A 21,371-nucleotide genomic window follows, 5' to 3' on the forward strand; every position below is an offset into this window, starting at 1 on the left:
TCTTACTGATCTGATTGCCTCAACCTCTAGAACATTGTGGATCTCCATGTGCTTTTTCTATGAGACTATCGTTTCTCTTTTTTTGGTAACTCTTAACTTCCCTAAAATACATTCTCTGTAGATCAGTTAGAGCAATCCTTCAAAAAACAATAAACAAACAAAAAAAACCAAAAGCAAACAAACAAAAGGAACAACAAACCCAGATTGCATCATCCCATTGCCTAAAACCTTCTAAGGATTTCTGATAAGAAAAAAATCTGAATGTGTACCCTGACTTATAAGGCAAATGCCCTCTCTTAAAGGAAGAGGCTCATGGGTGGCCCTTTTGGAAGATACAGGTCCATTAATACCTGTGGCTTCACCCTTCCTCGCTTTATTCCAGAGCATCTGTAGACACCTGAAACTGTAACAGATCCTCACTGAACTATTTGCCTTTAAGTTTCAGCTCCACCTGGGCAAGGACTTTGCAGATCTCATTCAATGTTACCAGTGCCACATCTGTGAAGGTGTCCAGCAAAGTCTAGACTCCAAAAAATACTTGTCAGATATATGAGTGACACAAACAAGTGATGGGACTCGGTGGTCCTTGTGTACGAACCCTTAATTTCCCTGAAGGGAAAGTTTCTCTGGGTCAAAAGAAGTAGCATTAGGTGATGGAAACCCAGCTATTGCATATTGCTTTCTTATTCTCTGCCTGGATTTTTGGAGAACCAGGCATCCCCTGGACTGTGTCTCTGGAGTGACAGTATACTCAGACCTCCTTTAGGCGTGTTCTCTGAAATCGATGCAGGACTCTGGGGCACAGAGGCTCTGGGGTCCCTCTGAGCCTAGACACTGCTGACTGCAGCATTTGTCCCTCAAAGGGTGCTAAGCCCTCATTAGCAGCTTGTAAACTTTTTTCTTCTCTTCAAGACTGGCTCTTTAGTAAACAGTAGGGGGTATCGACTCAGACCTTTAGAGAAATAAGTCAAATTTTTGCAAATGTGTCTTTTGAAAGGATCATGTATAAAAGTTTACCTTTCATGATGCAAATAGCCTTTTTTTTTTGTAGACAAAATCACCAGGCTTCAGTTTGGTGTTTTAGAGGCAATTCCCTCCCCTCCCCTTTCCTCCCTTCTCCTCCTCGTCCTCGTCCTCGTCCTCCTCCTCCTCCTCTTCTTCCTCTTCCTCCTCCTGCTCCTCCTCCTCCTCCTCCTTCTCTCTCTCTTTCTCTGTTTTTCCCCATATGAATTATCTTGGTGGTCTAATTTCAGGATTGATTTCCACCAGCCTTGGCTTTTGCATGTTTATTTTGGGCATGGGGAGCCATCGAGGACTCAGTCTTCAGCCTTCTTCACTGACTACTAACGTATGTGTGGGAAAACAGGAGCATCCTGGGTGCTCAGCCAGGTGGCAGATGTCTTGCTGAGTGACTGTCAATGGATGGACATTAGGGCCATTTACAATTATGAACATAAACTCAGCTTTTTTGTGCATCGTAGTCATATATTTTAATGTGGTACAAGATATAGAGGCGTACATGCACACATCTTATTTAGCCCTTCCCCAATTCCCACTCCATTTTCTCTCCCTCCCTCCTCATGTTTGGCTTAGTGATTGGCTTCAATATGTTTTTGAATATGTATCATGTACATTATGAAATTTCTCTCTTCCCCCTTTCAGCCTCCTCAGTTAGGTCACCTTATTTGCTCATCTGTGATTTCTCCTTTCTCATCTAGAGTCCCTCCTAGGACCCTTTTTCTCCCTAGCTTCCACATATTATGGAGAGCATATGATGTCTTACTTTTTGTTACTGACTAATCTCACTTAGCATAATGTTCTCCAGTTCCATCCATTTCCCTGCAAATGATGTAATTTTGTTCTTCTTTATGGCTAAGTAAGTTCCATTGTGTACATATCCCATAGTTTCATATCCATTCATCTGTTGATGGACATCTGGCTGGTTCCATAGTTTCGCAATGATGAATTGTGTGGCTATGAACTTAGATACGAATGCATTGGTTTGGTAGTTGCTTTCCATTCTTTTGGGTAGAAACCCAGAAGTGGTATTGCTGGATCATATGGTAGGTTTGTTCCTCTTCTGAGAATCCTCCATTCTGTTTTCCAAAGTGGTTGCACTAATTTGTGATCCCATCAACAATGTTTAAGAGTTCCTACTTCTCCACATCCTCGCCAGCACTTGTTGTTGTTTGTGTTTTGAATGATTTCCATTCTAATTGGAGTTAGGTGAAATCTCAGGGTAGTTTTGATTTGAATCTCTCTGATAGCTAATGATGTTGAACATTTTTTCACACATTTATTGGCCATTTAAAATGTTCTTTTGTGAAATATCTGTTTGGTTCATTTGTCCATTTATTTATTGGGTTATTTGTTTTCTTAGCAGTGAGTTTCTTAAGTTCTCTGTATAGTTTAGATATTAGTCCTCTATTGGAGGAATAGTTGGCATAAATTCACTACCATTCTATCGATTCTCTGTTGAGGTTCTTGATAGTTTCCTTTGCTCTACAGAAGCTCTTCAGTTTAATGCAATCCCATGTATTGATTCTCTTTTAGTTTTTTATGCCTTTGGTGTCTTGTTGAGAAAATTTTTACCTGGGCCTGTGTGTTGCAGTGTTAGACCTATGTCCTCTTCAAGGAGCTTCAGGGTCTGATTCCAAGCCTTTGATCCATCTTGAATTGACTCTTGTGCAGGGTGAGAAAGTGGAGTTTATTTGCATTTTTCAGCATATGGTTAACCAGTTTGCCAACATCATTTGTTGAAGAGGCTATCCTTTTTTTCAATGTATGTTTGTTCTTGTGTCAAAAATCAATTGGCTCTGTGTGCATGGACTTTTTTCTCAGTCTTCTATTCTGCTCCATTGGTCTATGTGTCTGTTTTTGGTCAATACCATGCTGTTTTCATCACTTTGGCTTTGTAGTATAGTTTGAAGTCTGGTATTGTGATGCCTCCTGCATGGTTCTTGTTGCTGAGAACTACTTTGGCTATTCTAGGTTTTTAGTTGTTCCAAATAAATTTAAGGACTGATTTTTCTATGTTTGTGAAGAATGACATTGGTAATTTAATGGGTATTGTGCTGAACCTGTAGATCACTTTTGGAAGAATGGCCATTTTGATGATATTTATTTTGTCTATCCAAGAACAATGAAGATCTTTTCATCTCCTAAGGTCTTCCTCAATTTCTTTTGTCAATGAAAAACTCAACTTTTGAAAACTATTTTCTTTTCTCTTTGCCTTCCTTTCTATCCACAGTCCCCTCTTCCTTCTTTCTCTCTCCTTCCTTCCTTCCTTCCTTCCTTCCTTCCTTCCTTCCTGTCTCATACTCTCCATTCCTGATGGACTGTGCTATACCACAGCCCCTTGTACAAGGTCACTTTCCAAGTTTTCAATGACCTCCAGTCAATCATGATCCAAACATATTAAATGGAAAATTTCCAAAGTAAGCAATCTGTGCATTTTAAGTAACTTCTGTTATAGCACAATGCTATGATCACTCTATTTTATTAGTGGTTATTGCTGTTAATCACATACTGTGCCCGGCGTATAAATTTAACTTTATCATCAGCATATATGTATAGGAAGGGTTCGGCGGTGTCCACGATCTCCCGCGTCTCCTGGGGTTCTTGGAACATGTATTCCACAGATATGGGGGATGAGCATAGACTACTCTATTTTTCCCTGAATGAACGATACTTTACCAAAGCCCACTGAGTCCAGTTTCTGCATCCAGTGACTCAGTTCTAGCAAATGAATGATTGCAGTTTTATTGCTCTCTACTGTTTTTCTCCGGATGTGTCGAAAGCCACCTCCCTGTGCCCCACAAGAAAGCTGGTGTTATGTTTATAGCAGTTAGGAGAACAAGCCTCAGTGACCCCCCCGGGTTATCAGGGTCCTTATTGTTAAGTAGCCCACATCCCCGGTGTTGTCTGCAGCATGGCTGATGATCACAAAACAAATGAATTCTGGTGCTCGCCTTGCCTGGCAGAATGCCGAGCTCCCTGGGGCTGAGCAACTCCATCCTAACCATGTGTCTGTTCTTGTGACATTGGTTTCAGGTCTGTATTTGACTCCTGCTTTTTTTTTTTCTTCCTATGAAATAATCTTTATCCAGGTCACATCTGCCTTGATCGCCAGTCGTGGTTTTCTTAGGAGCTTTTAGAGAGTGCTGGTCTTTGTTGAGCCCTGGGTAGTATACCCTTCTGCTGTAAATTTTACATTTGTCAATTGCCTACACTGTATTCACTTTTTATTGCTTCTGAAGCAAATTTCACCAAAGGTAGTTTAAAACCGCATAAGGTTGATATTGTGCTAGTTTTGTAGGTATAGGTGACAAGTCTTACCTCAAGGGTGTCCTCAGAACTGTGTTTCTTTCTGCAGGCTGTGAGGAAGAATTAATCTCTTTGCCTTTTTTTGGCTTTAGAGGCTGCACACATCCCTTGGCTCTTGGCCCTCTCCTTCATCCTCAAGCCAGCAATGTTCATCCTCACTCTCCTTCCCTAGCCATCTTTCTCTAGCAGAACTAGAAAAAGTTCTCTGCTTTTATGGCCCACATGATTCTCTAATCCAACTCAGATAGTTCAAGAGTATGAATCTTTAACAAAGGCACACCTGCCAAGTCCCTTTTGCTATGTCACCGAAGACACTCACAGGTTCTGTGGATTAGGTTGTGTTCATCTTTTTTGAAAAATATATATTTTTATTGATGTGCTATAATCACATATAATGAAGTTCAGAGTGATAGGGACACACCTGAACTCTTGGTGATCTCCCCTCAGGTTCCCTCTCCATTCCCCTTCCATGATATCGAGACTGGCATTGATAATTTCATATATTTGGCATTCTAATTAGCATTAAATGGACTCTCATTGTAGTTGTGACTTGCACCTCCCTGATTACCAATGATTTCGAACACTGTTTCATGTGTTTTTTGGCCATTGTATTTCTTCTTTTGGGAAAAGTCTACTTAGTTCAATTGCCCATTTTTTGAGAGGGCATTATCGTACCAGCCATAGTACCTTATGTCTGTTTCCTCTTGTATTGCAGACTGGCTCTTTCAGAAATCAGCCCTGGGCCTGCAGGAGGTTCACTAGGAGATGCCTTGGGGTGGAGGCAGCACCTATGGGGGTTGGTGGTGAGTGGGGTATAAGTTGAGGTGTGGCCTCAGTCAGCCCCCTGGGGGTCGACCTCAGAGTTATCCCACTGGAGCTGAGATGCCTGGACCTTATACCATTTCCTGATGAATCAGGAACAGCAGGACCGAGGGTGCCGAGGTCATTTACCCAGGTGCCATGAGCTGAGGCTGCCGGTGACCCCACTGCCTGCCCCGGGGGCAGCCTGTCCTTTACTGAAGGGGGTCCACGTGGCCCATCACAGAGCCCACCACAAATGGCAGCTTTCTCACTGCACACGCTGCCTCAGGAGGCAGAGACATGTATTGACTTCTAGTGACGAGAGCAAAACCTGCTATCGGATCCACTCCGTGTGTCCTGTTAAGTTACCTCTACACTATCTCACTCCATCCTCGTAAGAGCATTACATATTTACTTCAACCACAGTACAAAAGAGGAAGAAGCCAAGTCTTGGGGCAGTTAAGGAACTTCTCACGCTGGTCCAGTTAGTGAATGTGGGAGCTGGTATTAAATCCTTTATTGCTTAAATATCAAAGCTGTATTCTTACCCATTATTCCCTCCTGCAGTCAGCTTCCAGAAGAGAGGCTGGTGAAATCGTACTGTAAAGGGACACACGGTAAATATGTCTGGCTCTTTGTACTATGCAGTGTTGGTCTCACCTACTCATTGCTACCCTTGTGTGCCGAAGCAGTCATAAGTAGTATGTGAGCAAACAGCAGTGGGCATGTCACATCTCTTTTTCTTTTTGTACTGGGGATTGAACCCAGGGGCTTTCTACCTCGGAGCTATACCCCCTAGTTTTATTTTATTTTATTTGGAAATACAGTCTTGCTAAGTTGCTAAGAGTCTAACGAAGTTGCTGAGGCTGGCCTCAAGTCTGTGATCCTCTTATCTCAGGCTCCCAAGTACTGGGATTATGGGCATGCACTACCATGTCCAGGTGCCATGTTCCTTATTGAAACTTTATTTATAAAAAATGGGTGACTTGTTGAGCTTGGCTTATAAGTCAATTTGGATTCTACTCTGGGAAGTCAGTGGGTTGACCAGTTGCCATGACTTCTCCTTCAGGATGCAAATTCTCTTTTTGAAATTCAAATACTTCTGATGAAGAGGAACTGGAGGTGGTAGGGAAAGGTAGAGGCACATGGAAGGTTTGGAGTTGAGATACTACTTACTAATTTGGTGGCTGCAGACAAGACTTTTCCTTTCTGGGCTGCAGTTTCCTTCTCCCTAAAATGGGAATGATCTCTATCATTCCATAGTTTGTTATAAAGATAAAATGAGCTTTAATAAGGTAATGCATCTAAAAACACTTCCTGTCCAAATTGGCTTTATTACATATTTTCCCTTTGGGATGATAGGAGACAGTTGTATCTGGAGAGGGAGGGTGCTGTGGGGGTGAGGGTGGAGAAAAAGCAGGATGGACAGGGGCTTATTGAGGATGAATTCCTTATTTATAAAATTACCTAAAACATAGTGCAGAATAATATTTAGGCTAACTTTTGTTAAGGAAAACTAAATGTATCAATCAGCTTTTGCTGCATAACAAACATTTCCAAAATTAAATGGCTTAAAATGACAGCCACTTACTTGGCTCATCATTCTGTGAGGTGACTCTTTGGGTCTGCTCTGGGCTTGGCTGATCTTGGCTGGGTTTGCTTGTGAGTTATGATCATTTGATGGTTAGCTGGTGCCAAGTCATTTCATGTGCACAACTGATGTCCCATTGCCAAACATTTAGCTTGGTTTTAGAGTTTGGTGCTTCAACTTTTCTTTTTTTGATTTATAGAACTCAGAATGAGCTCAAAATTGCCCAGCTCAGAGAAATAAGCACACCCCCCCCATTCCAATATTGTTATTATGATCTGCAGAAGCCTCAGAGAATTTCCATAATTCAGAATCAAAACATTGGAATGACTATAGTTTTTGTTTTAATTCCAGGTAAAAGAGAACAGCACTGTAGGTAATTAGAAGGTCAAAGAATTTAAGGGCAGAAATAATTTTAATTTTATTTCTTAAAACAGAGGGTTTTAGATAAAAGAAAAGACAAGGCTGTGTGAGGGAATGGAGGAAAGGAACTATAAAATGAACCATATGTAGGGTTCCTCAAGCTGATTCTAAAAGCTGAAGAGTGAAATACAAGTGTCTAATATTTCTGAAAACAAAGCAAGACAGAGGCAGCCACATTGGACTTCAGTATTCGGAGTTTTGAAGCTGACGAGTTAATCTAGAACTCCACCTCCAATAAGGTGATCTTTAAGAGACTTTCTAACTCTTTACATGTTGGAGATGAAAAACTCCTTAGAAAATAGTGTCTGAGAGAGAATCAGAGTTGCTTTGGGAAACTTAGCTAGTTGGTGGCAGACTCCGGACTAAAACCTGAGTAACCAAGTCTCAAGTCCAAGATGTTTTCCACTAGTCCTTAGTACTCTACCACGGATGCTCTGTTCAGAGGTCCCCCCTCCAGGGGAGATACCCACAGGCTGAACTCGGCCAGGGAGTTCAGCTGAAACGCTGCAAAGTGTACGCCGCTCCCATCCGATGGAGAGAGGCTGTGGGGAGGACATCTCAGTCCTTCCTACTAAAAGGTAGCTGAGACTTTGAGGATGTGTTAATAATATTGCCTCTTGCTTCACTTTTGACCAGGCGTATTTATATTACCTACTAAGTAGGCGACAACATCTCCCTCAGTGGAAAGTGCATTACGTAGCGATGTTTTCCCGATGCACTCATTGACAACGCTGGCCCTGTCCAAGCCATGGCTGTGAGTTAGCTGGTGTCTGTCCATGGGTCACGGTGCGCCCAGCCACCTCGTGTGCATGTTAAGCTTCTGAAACCACTCTTTGTGCTGCTGGGTGACTGTTAACCAAATTTGACAAAAAGAATGTTTTGCATGTTCTGGTAAGGAAATCCTCTGTCAAGATAAACAGCCCCTTTCCCTCCTCTCCTCCAACTGGGCTCTTGCCAGGAAGGTCTAAATAGGTTCTCTGTAGTCGTTTTTCTTTTCAGTATTTCACACCGGAGTTTGGTTATAACTATCGAGCCAGAAAATTTAGCTTCTGCTGAAAGACCACAGGACACACAGAATAGCGAGCTGTTTCAGGTTTGGGTGTCCAGAGCCAGGTCTCCATTACTTTGTATCTAGGGAAATATCTTTTCTCTCTCGCCTCCTTTCCTATCATTTCTCAATGCAATTAGTTTCATAAATGTGCTTCTTTCTTCAATTTTTGTGCATATTTTTTCTACTCCAACATTCCCCTCCTTCAGGCTTCTGTTCCAAATGACGTCATGAAGCTCTGGGTGTACCGAAGAGCAGAAATTTACACTCAATCCATTTCAATGTTACTGAGCTGATGTTTGAAAACAGCTGACTTATCCAAACTAGTACCTTATCCAAGGTAAATCTTTTGTCACAGTAAGTAGATGTTATTGCCCTGAGGAGGAGGTGGTGCACCCCACATTGCCTCTGGTAGATGGGTTGTAAATCCACAAACACATCATGTCTCAGCTAATGTGAAAAATATTCCAGAGCTCATGCACATCCATTAGCTACCATTTCCATCCCAGTTTTTTCTCCCTGTATCCCTTCCGATTGTGACTTTTTTTTTTTTATCACTAGAAGTGCTATTGATGCTAAATTTTGTGTGTGGCGGAGGACACACCAACATAAAAACCACCCAGGGAGGTGGCGTTTTTGGAGACATTTTGTGGACAGCAGATGTGTGATGGGTGGGGAGGTGGGGTTTCGTAGACATTGTTCTGCCGTAGGATCTACACACCAGAGACCCTCAAAGTCTTGCCTTCCAGGGAGGGCTACATTCTGTCTCCCTCACTAGTTATGCTTCTCAGGCTGGAATCTGACTCTCAGCCTGAAGTGACCCAGGTCTGATCAGGAGGTGAGTCTGACTTCTGGGTCAGGAGAATCGCGGAGCCCTGGGTCCTCATTGGGTTTCCCCTTGTGGCTTGACGCAGCCCCGGAGCACAACCTTGAGACCAGGGTAGTCTAGGCCTGCTCTTAATTCTTTTATTCTCCCACTGTATAGACTGTGATGCAATGGGTGTTTTCTAAGGCACAGAAAAACACGAGATTCTGACCTCTCATCGCAGGCTACCCGTGTTCACACCCAGGATGCATGTAGCAAGAAAAGAAAATGTGGGTATTGACAATGGCCTCACGTTTTCCTTGAAAAGCCGAAGTGGCATTGCTGTCAGCCCCTCTGCACATGTTCACGCCTTCATCTGATAAGTGTTGACCCGGGGCTTTTTCTTAGTCTTTAGGGGCTGGCTGGCTGGGCTTCAAACCCAGAGGCCTCTTCCCAACACATCATCTCTGCATCACACACACACACACACACACACACACACACACACACACGCACACACACACACCTGTGTACCCTGATTTCTCATCATTGTTATGATTATGATTGCATTTGTCTTCTCTCTCCCTAGTACCCTGCTTCCCATCCATTATCACGTTATACTTCGTTTTAACTTAGACTGTTGAAGTACCTTTCTGGTGGCCACCCCCACACTCCATTTCTACCCATTGCGTCAGCTTAATATTTCATTAAGATGGTAATGTGTTCTTGGAAAAGCATGGGAAAGAGGACACTGGAAAGCATCAAGACCCCAGGACGATACGCCCTGGTCTGTCTCAGTCACTTCGTCCTTGAATACAGGGTTAGCAGGGTGAGAAGATCAGATGATGCTGATTTTCCTTCCAGAACTGAGTTTTAATTTTTTTATTTTTGGTACTGGAGATCGAACCCAGAGGTATTCTACCTTCAAGCTATACCTCTAGCCTGATTTCATTACTTATTTGGAAACAGGGTCTCACTAATCACTGGGGGGGGGGGTGGCTGCTCAGCTGGAGACACTTCCCAGCCTCCTTTGCAGCTATGTGTCCCAGCCAGTATAAGTTCAAGGCAGTGGGAAGCCAGAGAAGGCCATCGCAGTGCGTCTGTAAGCAGAGGCTTCCGCTCACCTTGATTGTTCTTCCCATCTCCACGTCTGGCACTTCAGGAGAACTTTTACCTGTTCCTGACCCCGGGCGGGCGTGCGCATACACATACATATCATCATATCTTTCATCTCCCTCTGCGCCAAGAGTCTTCTTTATCTGCCAGGCTCTGCATGGAGCTCCCTGAGGTCTGAGTCATGCTTGCCTTCCCAGCACCACAAGGAGAAGCAGTCAGTATTCCTGGCACATAGAGGGTCCTGTAAATATTTACTAAGTAAGTGAAGGAATACCCTGAACATCAGGTGTCCTGTGTCAATTAGGTCCCCTTCCAAAATGCAGGGAGTAGCACATCTGTTTTTGCTAGTGACAACATTGTTTCTAGAAATTGACTTTTTTTTAAATCCCCCTCTGGTACTAGGGATTGAAGCTAGGGGTGTTCCAGCTCTGAATTATACCCCTAGCCCTTTCATTATTCTTTTTGTTTTCCAACTAGGTCTTGCTAGGTCGCTGAAAGTCTTTCTAAGTTAATCAATTAGATTTCAGTAGCTAACCCCTTCTGCATCCCACTCAACCCACGGATGAGCACACATCTGCCTTCCTGTTTCTCCAATCCTCCAAATGCCCAAGTTTCTAGCCAACGATGTCAACCTTTTGTATTTGTGCATTGCCCCCTATTCAGCCAATGCTAACTGCCAGTTTTGGAGAGTTAGATTAGGTATTGTCTAAGGAAACTTAGCTTTTAAAAGAGGCTAAACACATTTGTTCCTTTAAACAAACCTGGTTTGCTTGTGATTGGTATGCAGTGTACTATTTAAGAGGGGAACCTTGTTTCTGGACCCGTCATCACAGTAAGGTAACGTTTTGGAGCATGTCTGGGTTACGTGACATGTCTGAGCCACTTTCGACGCTGCCATAGCCATCAATCCATCATCTGCTTCTGAGCTGCTCCAATTTCCTTTGATTTGGGAATCCCAGGCTACTTGTGCTTGGGATCTGAAAATAGTCTGGGATACTGTCCATCAGTTGCTATTTATACTGTAGCAGGATAAACAGAAAGACCACTTCCCTCTCTCTCCTGAGGGAGGGTGGAAAAAAGAAACAAGAGTATCCTACCTAAGTGTCACCGTGAGCAACATCACTAATCACGGTAGAAACATATTTTACGTATTTTCCTTCCCCTGGATGCTTTTATATAAACAAGCAAAACACACTGAACCAATTTTTTAAACAAACTTCCCCAATCCCCAAACACAGTCGACCTTTACAGTTGGTAGCATGTATTATCAGGGGCTACAAAGAGGTTTTTAACTATTGAAACATGTTGGCAACTGGACAAATGAGTCCTTTCTCCTTCCCAACTGTTAAAAATAGCTTTTATAAACTCTTAACTCCCTCTGATGGTGAGCTCACCATTAATCACCTATATGACATCTTATATTTAGGCCACGAATAAATCCATGGGCCCTAATCAACCACTTTCCTGAGGAAATTGGCCAAATCCCCACTGGAGGGGAGGGGGTGAATCTCAACAACCCTGCTATTCAGGCAGATCTCTTTTCAAGTGCCCTTAAAGCTTTTTTTCATACACCAGTGAAGACAGCCACACAGGAAACAATAATAGTTTAATCTCTTGAAAAATTTCCTTCCTGTATTGCAGCGCTTTCAGACAGGTACTAAGAGCCAGCCAAAGAAAATGAGCCGCAGCGCCTGCCAAGAGCAGGCTGCTACTTGAGGCGGTTTTCTCCCGCCCTGCCTGCCCGCTCTCTGCGCGGGACCCTCCCAGCCTCCCCGGGATGTGCTGTCCTTCAGGCTACAGTGGGTGTTCTGTGCCTGGCCGGGCCCTGACTGACCTTGGGAGAAAAAGAGCAAGGAGGGGGAGAGCCATGTGGTGACTCACCATATGGCTAGACATTGTAAAGCCTCTGCTTCCTTCTGGAGCTTTCTGGAGCTTTCCTTGGGAAGACACCACGATGCTATCTGAATAAACCCATTTGGCTCTCAGGAAGGTGGTTTGTCCCAGCGGAGCCGTTGTGAACCTGCAGCTGTCCTTGCTTGTCTTGGTGCTGACCCATGCGGATTACTTCTGAGGATGTCATTTTAAAAAAATGTGATAAAACGGGCATTTCTTCCTTCCTTCCTCCTCCTCCTCCTCCTCCTCCTCCTCCTCCTCCTCCTCCTCCTCCTCCTCCTCCTCCTCCTCCTCTTCTTCTTCTTCTTCTTCTTCTTCTTCTTCTTCTTCTTCTTCTTCCTACTACTACTACTATATTATTATTATTATTAGTGGTACTAGGGATAGAACCCGAGTACCACCAAACTCCACCCCCACCCCTATTTTTTATTCTTTATTTTGAAACAGGGTCTCACTGAGTTGCAAAGGGCCTCGCTAAGTAGCTGAGGCTGTCCGCGAACCGTGATCCCCCTGTCTCAGCCTCCCGGATGCTGGGATGACAAGCGTGTGTCACCACGCCCGGCTTGATTTTATTTATTTTTAAATGTGCTTCTCTTGTTCACTGTAGTCACACATCATGATGAAGTCCAGGTGACGGGGGAGTATGTACTCAGAGTCCTTGTGAGCTTCCTCCTGATTCCTCTTCGCTCTCTTCCCGCCCTCGTACTTGGTATGAGGTTGGCGTTGATCAAGAATGTACAGAGTCAGTTGAAGTGTTTTCTTCATTGAATCTCCCCGCTCCCTCCCGTTTTAACTTTTAACAAGGCTCTGAGCTATTTTTGAGAGTTGTGGGATAACACAGGATCCACTTTCTGATCCTCCACTAGCTCTACTCCCCCCAACCAATGTAGGGTACTAGCCTTCAATTGCATTCCACAATTCAGTGAAATTTTTGTCTGATCCATCATACTTAGCATCCCTCAGAGATTAGGTCGCATGTGTCTTGATGCTCCCAACTTTAAAGGGGCCATTTCCAAGCAGCAATATTACTGGGCTGGGGACAGAATAGCTCTCACCCCACCACAGACTGAGGACCACCAGCTCAGGCTGGATTGCCCACCCGCATCTGTTTCTTGACCCATAGGCTACAGTTTTTGCTTGTGATTGTTTTCTGCTACAGTTATCCTCCCTCTGGATGCCTCTGCTTTATCATACCATTGACTGCTCCGGGCTCTCAGTTCTACCTTCTTACCCAACCAGATTTTTGTTTTCCTTCTTGACTCGGCAATTTCATGAGCAGTTTTTAAAGCCTGGGCAAAATTAGCTGTCTTTCCACCTTTTGCCTAGTTCCCTCCCCCACATTTGTGCCTTGCATCAAGTAAAAGAATAATCTCTCTTTGTGTAGACTAGAACATTGCCTATCATCTCAGATGAGGAGCAAGGTGGCATAAAGATGCATTGGCCAAACGTGTAATTGGCACAAAAGAAAGTGAGAAAAATTGGTTACCAAAAGAGTAGCCCCTCAAAGCTACCCACAGTGTCTAGTAATCCTTTGGCTCTGTTCCCATGCATTTTAAGGCCAAATCCACAAAATAGGACCATTCTGTTTCCATCTCTATTTTTACTTCATTATCAAGGATAACTGAAAGCAAACTCCATAAAATTTTCCTTAGACAAGTGCCTTAGCCAGATAGGCATATCTTCTCAGCAGTCCAAGAAGAAAATCAGAAAGCCATCTTCACAGAGTAGCCGAGGAGGGTCCTATGTTGTAAAAGGCCATCAAAGATCAAAAGACGCCGTTAAGATGTTCATCTCAGAGCTGTTTATTATGAACAGTAAGTTATTGATGACATATTTGCAGTAATAAAAAGTGCATAGACCAATGTTAGTGCCATCCACATTTCTCTAAGATATGAAGAGCCATATTTCCCCCAAAATGAAATTAACATTCTTATGCTCCACTAAGTGAAAAGTGTAGAACACACTATTTATACTATTTTTCAATTTGATATTTATTACAAAAACACATTTCTGGTTAATGGAATTGTGAGTGATTTTGATTTTGTATTTATAACTTTTATAATTTATAAGATGATTCTAATTCAGAATTTTAAAAAGTAATAAAACACATTATTTCTGATTATAAAACTACAAACATTTTTTCTTTTTGAGAACCTTGGATTTCTCTTGAATTGTCTTTTTCTTTGAAAAAATTTTCTTAATTCTTTTAAAATGGGATTTCAAGTGTACTCTCTTGCCCAGCTGCAAACCCTCAAGGTACTGCAGAAGTTTTCTCCTGGATTCCTGTTACCTCTGTAGTTTATCTGGCTCCACCAGAGCTTGGTGCCGGGCAGCACATCTCATGATCTGCTCTACTTCCTGATAGATGGACCCACCGGGGAGTGAGTAGAGACTGCATCAGATGGGCTGAGGGTGGCGCCCTGTCCTTGTCATTCTGAGTTCAGTAAGGCCAGATGCTCCGCACCTCCTCCCTGGCCTTTGCTCTATCCATGAACCCCCACAAGGACCATCATACTCACCCCTTTTGCTCTTGTGTTGATATCACACTCCAGTGTCCTCCTCTTCGCTTCTACACTCTGGAGGAGAGTTTCCTTTTACTTACACATCCCAGATCCAGTCCATATCCCCAAGACTCCACTGAAGTCCAGTCCTCCTCTGGTCTCCCCTCACCCTTGCACACCTTGGTCATTCTATTTCCCGCCCTTGGAGGAGAACCCTTGGTCTTTCCCTTTCCCCAAGGGCTGGGATATCTTCTGCTTGATCTCCCCACCTGCAGCGTGTACACAGCATCTCATTCAGCAGAACCCAGTGTAAAGATGCAATAAGATAACACAAAGGTTTCAACATCTATTTCCTTAATTACAGGATTGCTTTATTTAGAGCACAGTTGTGCTCCTGCTGTGACTCCTGACACATCAATTAAATAAGACATCAGTGGTCTTATTTAACCCCATGCACTAAGGATCTCACCTGCTATTTATTGGTCACATGGTTCATTGCTTTCTAGCTGGTCCTGTCCACGTATTTTCTCTAACTCTCTCATGTCTTGCTCACATGAGGATATTTACGTGAAACTTCAATGCCATTATGCCCTATGGATTTGCTTATATAGTTTTATATGGAAAGTTTCTTCCTTTCTCAGTTCAGTTCTTATTTGAAATATCTCTGAAGGATGAAGGGTAAAGAGGAGATGGAGAGAAAGAAACAGGAAGATAAAAAGAGTTATTTCTGTATTTAGTCTTTAAATTTTTGTGCTATGTATTTGCAGCAAACATTGCAGTGGTTCTTCATTATTGTAATTTTCTTGGGAAAACCAATGTCATTGTTAATTGGGGAAAATCTTGGTGTTTAATAAAGAGGTAGCTTACTCTATCTCAAAATAAAAACGCCAGTTTGACTTTGCTCCCGCTGGTGAGAGCTCTGATGCCAGAGAAAGACAATAGAGAGACAAACCAGTCTGAGAAAAAGTTATATCAACTCGAACTTAATGATGCTGCTCTAAAATCTTTCTTTGCATGATAGCATTGCTTATAGATGATGAGCCCTGCCGGGCGTGGTGGCGCACGCTTGTAATCCCCGCGCTTGGGAGGCGGAGACAGGAGGATCGCGCAGGTTCGAAGCCAGCGAAGAGACCCTGTTTCAAAAATATAAAATAGGTCTGGGAGTGTAGCCCGGAGGTAGAAGGGCTTCCAGGAACCCCAGTACCACCAAAAAAAAAAAAAAAAAAAAGAAAAAAAAATAGATGATGAGCCCTCGTATAATAAACGTAGGTAAAACCAAGGTCTTTGATAAATATTTTTAAGACAACTTGAGGTTTTGACTTTTGGACTGAGGAAGGACCTAATGTCTAGGATTTGAAATTTAACAAGTATTTCTCAAAGGAAATACTGTAGAGACTGACTGGTGAGTGAATAAAATCCAGAACAGTAGGGCGGATTGACTGTGAGGGAGGCAGGCAGCCAGCTCTCCTGGGGATGTGTCTCCTGCCATGTTCTTCCTGGATGGCTGTCACTGTAGTCAGGTAAGCCCTGCTCTGCCTGGCTCAATCTTAGCCATGTTTTATGACCTAATAGACAAATAAGGTGTGGTGGGAACCAGGGCTAGACGCCAGCCGGCCAAGCCCTGCCTAAACTCCCAGGAACTGGCTCATCTGAAACGACGCCGTGCCCAGGCCAGGGCCCTACCTCTTGTCAGCGTTCTGCTTATTTCAGGCTGAAGATCAGATGAGTCAGAGGAAGTTCATGTCCCTTGGTCCTCACATCACCCCACTTTTTTTTTTGTTTAATTGTGAAATGGGACCCTGGCCTGGAAGACACAGAGGATTGACTGCTCCTGAAAATACCAGAAAGCATAGTCCGATTTGTGTGGTGTGGGCTGGCTTTCCACCTGGAGCGAAGTGAGGAAAGGAAGGTGGCTTGATGCACTGGAGAGGTGGCCAGGGTCCTGCACTCCTCTGCTCTCCCTGGGAGAGCTCCACACACATGTTGCAACAAGCTCATCATTCCTGTTTATCACAGAGGAGAGAACATTGTAGGCTTCCTCATTCTCCATCAGCTGGATGTGGTCCAAGGACAACTCCAAGGACCGGAGGATGGTCCAGTCACCGGAAAGTGGGGACCATGCATCCTGAGTCACCTTGTAGAAGGCTGCTGCCGATTGGGTTATGTCATGAATAGGGCATAAGCCACTGCTAGTTTAGACTGCTGGGATTAACACTGTTATAGTAGTTAGGCTATCTGACCTATGTAAAGTAGTTGTGAAATCTAATTTTGCAGTGGCCAACCTACTGCCATTGCTTTCTGCCTCTGTTTCCTCATAGTGGATAATTATGGTGTCTACATCATAGGGATGAGGTGAGGAAAAGTAGAATAGTGCCTGGTACTGAGTAAAATCCTAGACACTGCTACCATTACTAGTAGATCACTACTAGCAATTATCACGACTACTGCTAAAATTTCTCCTACTCTTATCTCTATTATAGTACCTCACCTCTTATAATTGTGGTGCTCTTTGAGGGGAGTGGGAGGAGAAAGCCCATGAAGAAAGAAGCCATGCATTTCCTGATTCATGAGAGAGGAAAACAGGCTTCTTCCTCCCTCCCTTTCTTTCTCCTTCCTTCCCTCTTTCCTTCCTTCCCTCCTTCCTTCTTCTTCATCCTCCTCTCCTCCTCCTCCTCTTCTTCCTTTTCCTACTGTTCCTCCTCTTTTTTCTTTTCCCTCCCTCCCTTCCTCCCTCCCTCCCTCTTTCCTTTGAGATTAGGTCTTGCTGTTTCCCAGGCTGGCCTCAACCCTTGAGGTCAAGTGGTCCTACTGTCTCAGTGTCCAGAGTAGCTTGGACCCCACGTGAACACCACCACGCCCCAGCTTGTTTGCTCCATCAAAACTGATGTGAAGTGCTCGCTAAGCCCACAAAACAAGTCTGAAATCCCGTCTCTCAGAAATTATGTACAAGGAAATGATACAGTTTCTTTTGTGAAGGAAACCAAATGCCACCTAATGATTCATGATGGATTTAGAGGAGAGAGATTGTCTTGGGTCATGAAGAAATTGTTGCAGATTTTAACAAGAGATATTTATTTAATCTTTTTAGCTGATTTGGAAGGGGGCAGTCACATGTACTGAACAGAATAAATGCTGAATGTAAATTTGACTTTTCAGTAGGGGTTGCATTATGAAACTTAAGTAATGAACAAAGTTATATCCTCTGTAGTGGCAGCTTAGCCAACTAGGATAATTAGAAATGCTTTAAAATACAGAGATATATGTCTGAGTCCTAGGTGGAATTGAGGAGAGTGCGGTAATTAAGAACAGAGGCTTTAAAGACAGATTGCCTGAGTTCAAATTCATCCACTCACCAGCTATGTGACCTTGGGCAAGTTACTTAATCTCTCTGGGCTTTGGTTTTGTCATGGCTAAACTGGAAATAATTATTATACTTCTAAAGTTTAAATGAGGATTAGATGGGTTACTGTATCTCAAAAGTTTAGAATAAGGCTATTGCTGCTAATTATTATCATTGTTTGAAAACACCGTTTGGTAGCTTCATCTGGAATATAGACATTTATTTGAAAGGGAGTCAAGCTTTGTAATATTGAAAAGAGAAATGTAAAGCCCATGTCTTTGAACTCGTGTCCCAGAGAAGTCCTCTTGGGGACTTAGTGTGGGGATGCATTTGCCTGCTTGTCTAAGGGGTTCAAGGATGAGTGGATTCACACCAAGGTGTTCATCTTAATGCATTTTGTTTGGGGATATTTTGAGCCCAGATGATTGCTTTCTAAGTCTCTTTATTGATGAAGAAGACTGGAGAGAAAAGAACAAGTATAACGTGTCATGGATGGGCGCATAACAGGTATTCGTGACATTGACCCATTTCTGGAGACAGGAAGAATTCACCTAGGTATATGGAGAGTTATTTTCCTGGAAGTAAGTTTTTACTTGTGTTTTGTCTATCTACTTTCCAGTGCTTGTTCAAAACATAATTTCAATCAGGGTGCTGTGACACATGCCTGTAATCCTTCCACCTGGGAGGATGAGACACGAGGATTGTAGGTTTAAGGTCAGCCTCAGCAACTTAGCAAGATCCTGTTTCAAAATAAAAAAGGACTGGGGATATATCTTGCAGTTAAAAATGTTCCTGAGATCAACTCACAGTACCAAGTAACAAAGAGTAAACAAAATCTCCAACAATTTTAAACCATATGACATATTTTTTAAACTTTTAGTTTGGGCAAAATATCAAACTTATAAGAAAATGGTAAGAGTGGGAATATTAGGATGTGAAGTATCCACTCAGTTGAATTTTCCATTTCCTTACTGGGTCATTCGTTGTTTTTAGTGTTAAGTCTTTTAAGTTCTTTGTATATTCTAGATATTAGTCATCTATCAGAGAAGTAGCTGGAGGGTCTTCTCCCATTCTGTAGTTTCTCTTCTTATACTCTTGATGGTTTCATTTACTGCTCAGAAATGACCAATGGCAATGTCAATATCATGCACGGAGAAGGGGGGGGGAGTAGGGTGGGGGCCAGAGGAGGCTCACCAGGTTCTGTGTGCACGAATGTCTCTATGTCTGTAAACTTTATTATGCACTAATAAAAGTACATCAAAATATTAGGATGCACAAAATATATCCTTTACCCAGGGTCACCTGCTGTGAACATTTTCCTCATTCGCTGCCTATCTATGTACATATACATACACATGAACATACGCACACACTTTTTTTTTCTGAACATTTATAGATAGATTGCATATACTATGGTCTTTAACCTTTACTACTTTAGTGTTTATTTCCTAAGAACAAGGCTCTTTATTCTCTTATACAACCATAGTATAGTTACCAACTTTAGTAATTTTAGCAATGATAGAATACTTAATTTACATTCCCTACTATATTTTGTTAATTGGTCCAGTCATAACCTTATAACATTTTTCTCTTCAGTGCAAGATTCAGTTTAAGATTGCATTTACTTATGTTTCTCTTTAGTCTCTATAAGCATGTTTTTAAAAATATTTTGTATTTAGAAACAGGGTCTCTTAAGTCAGCGAGGCTGGCTTTGAACCTGTGCGATCCTCCTGTCTCTGGCTCCCAAGTATGGGGATTACAAGTGTGCGCCACCACGCCTGGCTGAGACATATATTTTTCAAAGACCAAAACTCTTACAAGCCCTGAAAGGTTAACCTTTCTTCATTGCTTTTAATAACATCAGCAAACCAATTTGATCTACTTAAGATATTTGACGCTGTAACGTAAACCAAATGCAATGCCCATCTCTTTAGAATGTCTTACTTCTTGGGTCCCATTTAAAAGTATGTGTTTCAATTTTCTATTTTCTGATGGATCTATCTTGATGCCTTGATTCCTAGAAACTTCTCAAAGGCAAAAATTATCTTCCTTCCTCAGGGTTAATTTGAGAAATGTACAGATACCAATAAAATTAAATTCCAGGGAAATCATTCAGTGTATGGCTAGAAATGCACAATTTTTGAAATTCAGATTGGGTCTGTGCCATTCCAGGCTTAAGTTTTCTCAGAAAAATGCTTTAAGTCTTTATACGAGAAACATTTTTACCAGTAGTTTTAAGTGCCTCCCAAATTTCTGGGACAGTAGAGAAATCATTGGGGAATAAAATGAAAACAACAACAAAATCAATAAAGTTTTATTGAGTGAAGGAGAAAAACAGGAAGAGGGCTTAAGATTTGAAGTCCCTGTCTTCCTAGCAATAGGCTGTCCCTGTGCTGCAGTTAATGTGTGTGAGACTTCTCTAGGAAGGACCCACAGCTCTTGCAGTCAGCTTGGCGCATGTTTTTATGAATTCCCTGAAAAGAAAGGTGTGTATGAGTATGTGGGAGAGGCCAGGAGAGAGGAGGGAGGGAAGAGCTGTGGCCACCTGCAGGCATGGACCTCTGAGGTCAACACATACTGAACTGGCTTAGCCAGATCACATGGCAGGAATTGGGGTTGTTCAGAGAAGGCTCAGGAAAAATAGGGTGAATAGATTGTGGAATGTACCCTTTGAAAGGAAACTTTCAAAGCTGAAATGTTTCTGGAAGCCAGTATCGGTTAATTTATGCATGTAGGGCTCTAATAGGAACCTCCCCAGCTCCCCCACCAAAAAAAAAAAAAAAAAAAAAAAAAGGCCAGGTGGGGAGAAAGCTATTTGTCTTTCTTTTAAGAATGAATGGATGAGTTCATGCATGAGTAGAATCCATAGCCACATGCTGCGGTAGGGGAATGCATTTCTGAGAATAAGGACAGAAGAAAACATCAGGGGAAGAAAACTGGTGTTTGAACCCTGGAACATATGAAGATAGTCTGAAAAGCAAGGAAAGTTCTGGAACCCTGAGTCTCAGGAGTGAGGAGCAATAGTGAAATTAAAATCTGGGTGAAGAGGGACATTTTGTTATCATTGGCCCCAGGCTGTGGAAAGAGAGGAAACGGTGCAGAGACTGCTGTAGTGTAGCGTTATTGGACTTCTAAAAAGTGCTGAGGTTTCTCAGTTCCTTAGCTGTGGAATTTAGTCTTCTGGTATTTGGTGTGGTGAGTTCTTACCTTTCAGTGCATACACTCATTTTTATCAGAAAGAGGTGATAGCTCTTAGTTCTTACACCATTTTATATGCACAGGAGCATCCAACTCATGGGTCTGGAAGACTTTAGATATTTGTCTTATAAAATGGCCACTTGTTCCAGCTGAATCAAAGCTTCACACATTAGTCAGGCCTTTTGGTATGCACCTGTAATTCCAGTACTTGGCAGGCTGAGACAGGAGGATCACAGGTTCAAGGCCAGCCTCAGCCACTTAGTGAGGCCCTTTGCATCTTAGCAAGACCCTGTTTCAAATAAAAAAAATAAAAATATCTGGGGGTGTAGCTT

Source organism: Muscardinus avellanarius (assembly GCF_963383645.1).
Source record: "Muscardinus avellanarius genome assembly, chromosome: 5".
In the NCBI taxonomy this organism is placed as follows: Eukaryota; Metazoa; Chordata; class Mammalia; order Rodentia; family Gliridae; genus Muscardinus; species Muscardinus avellanarius.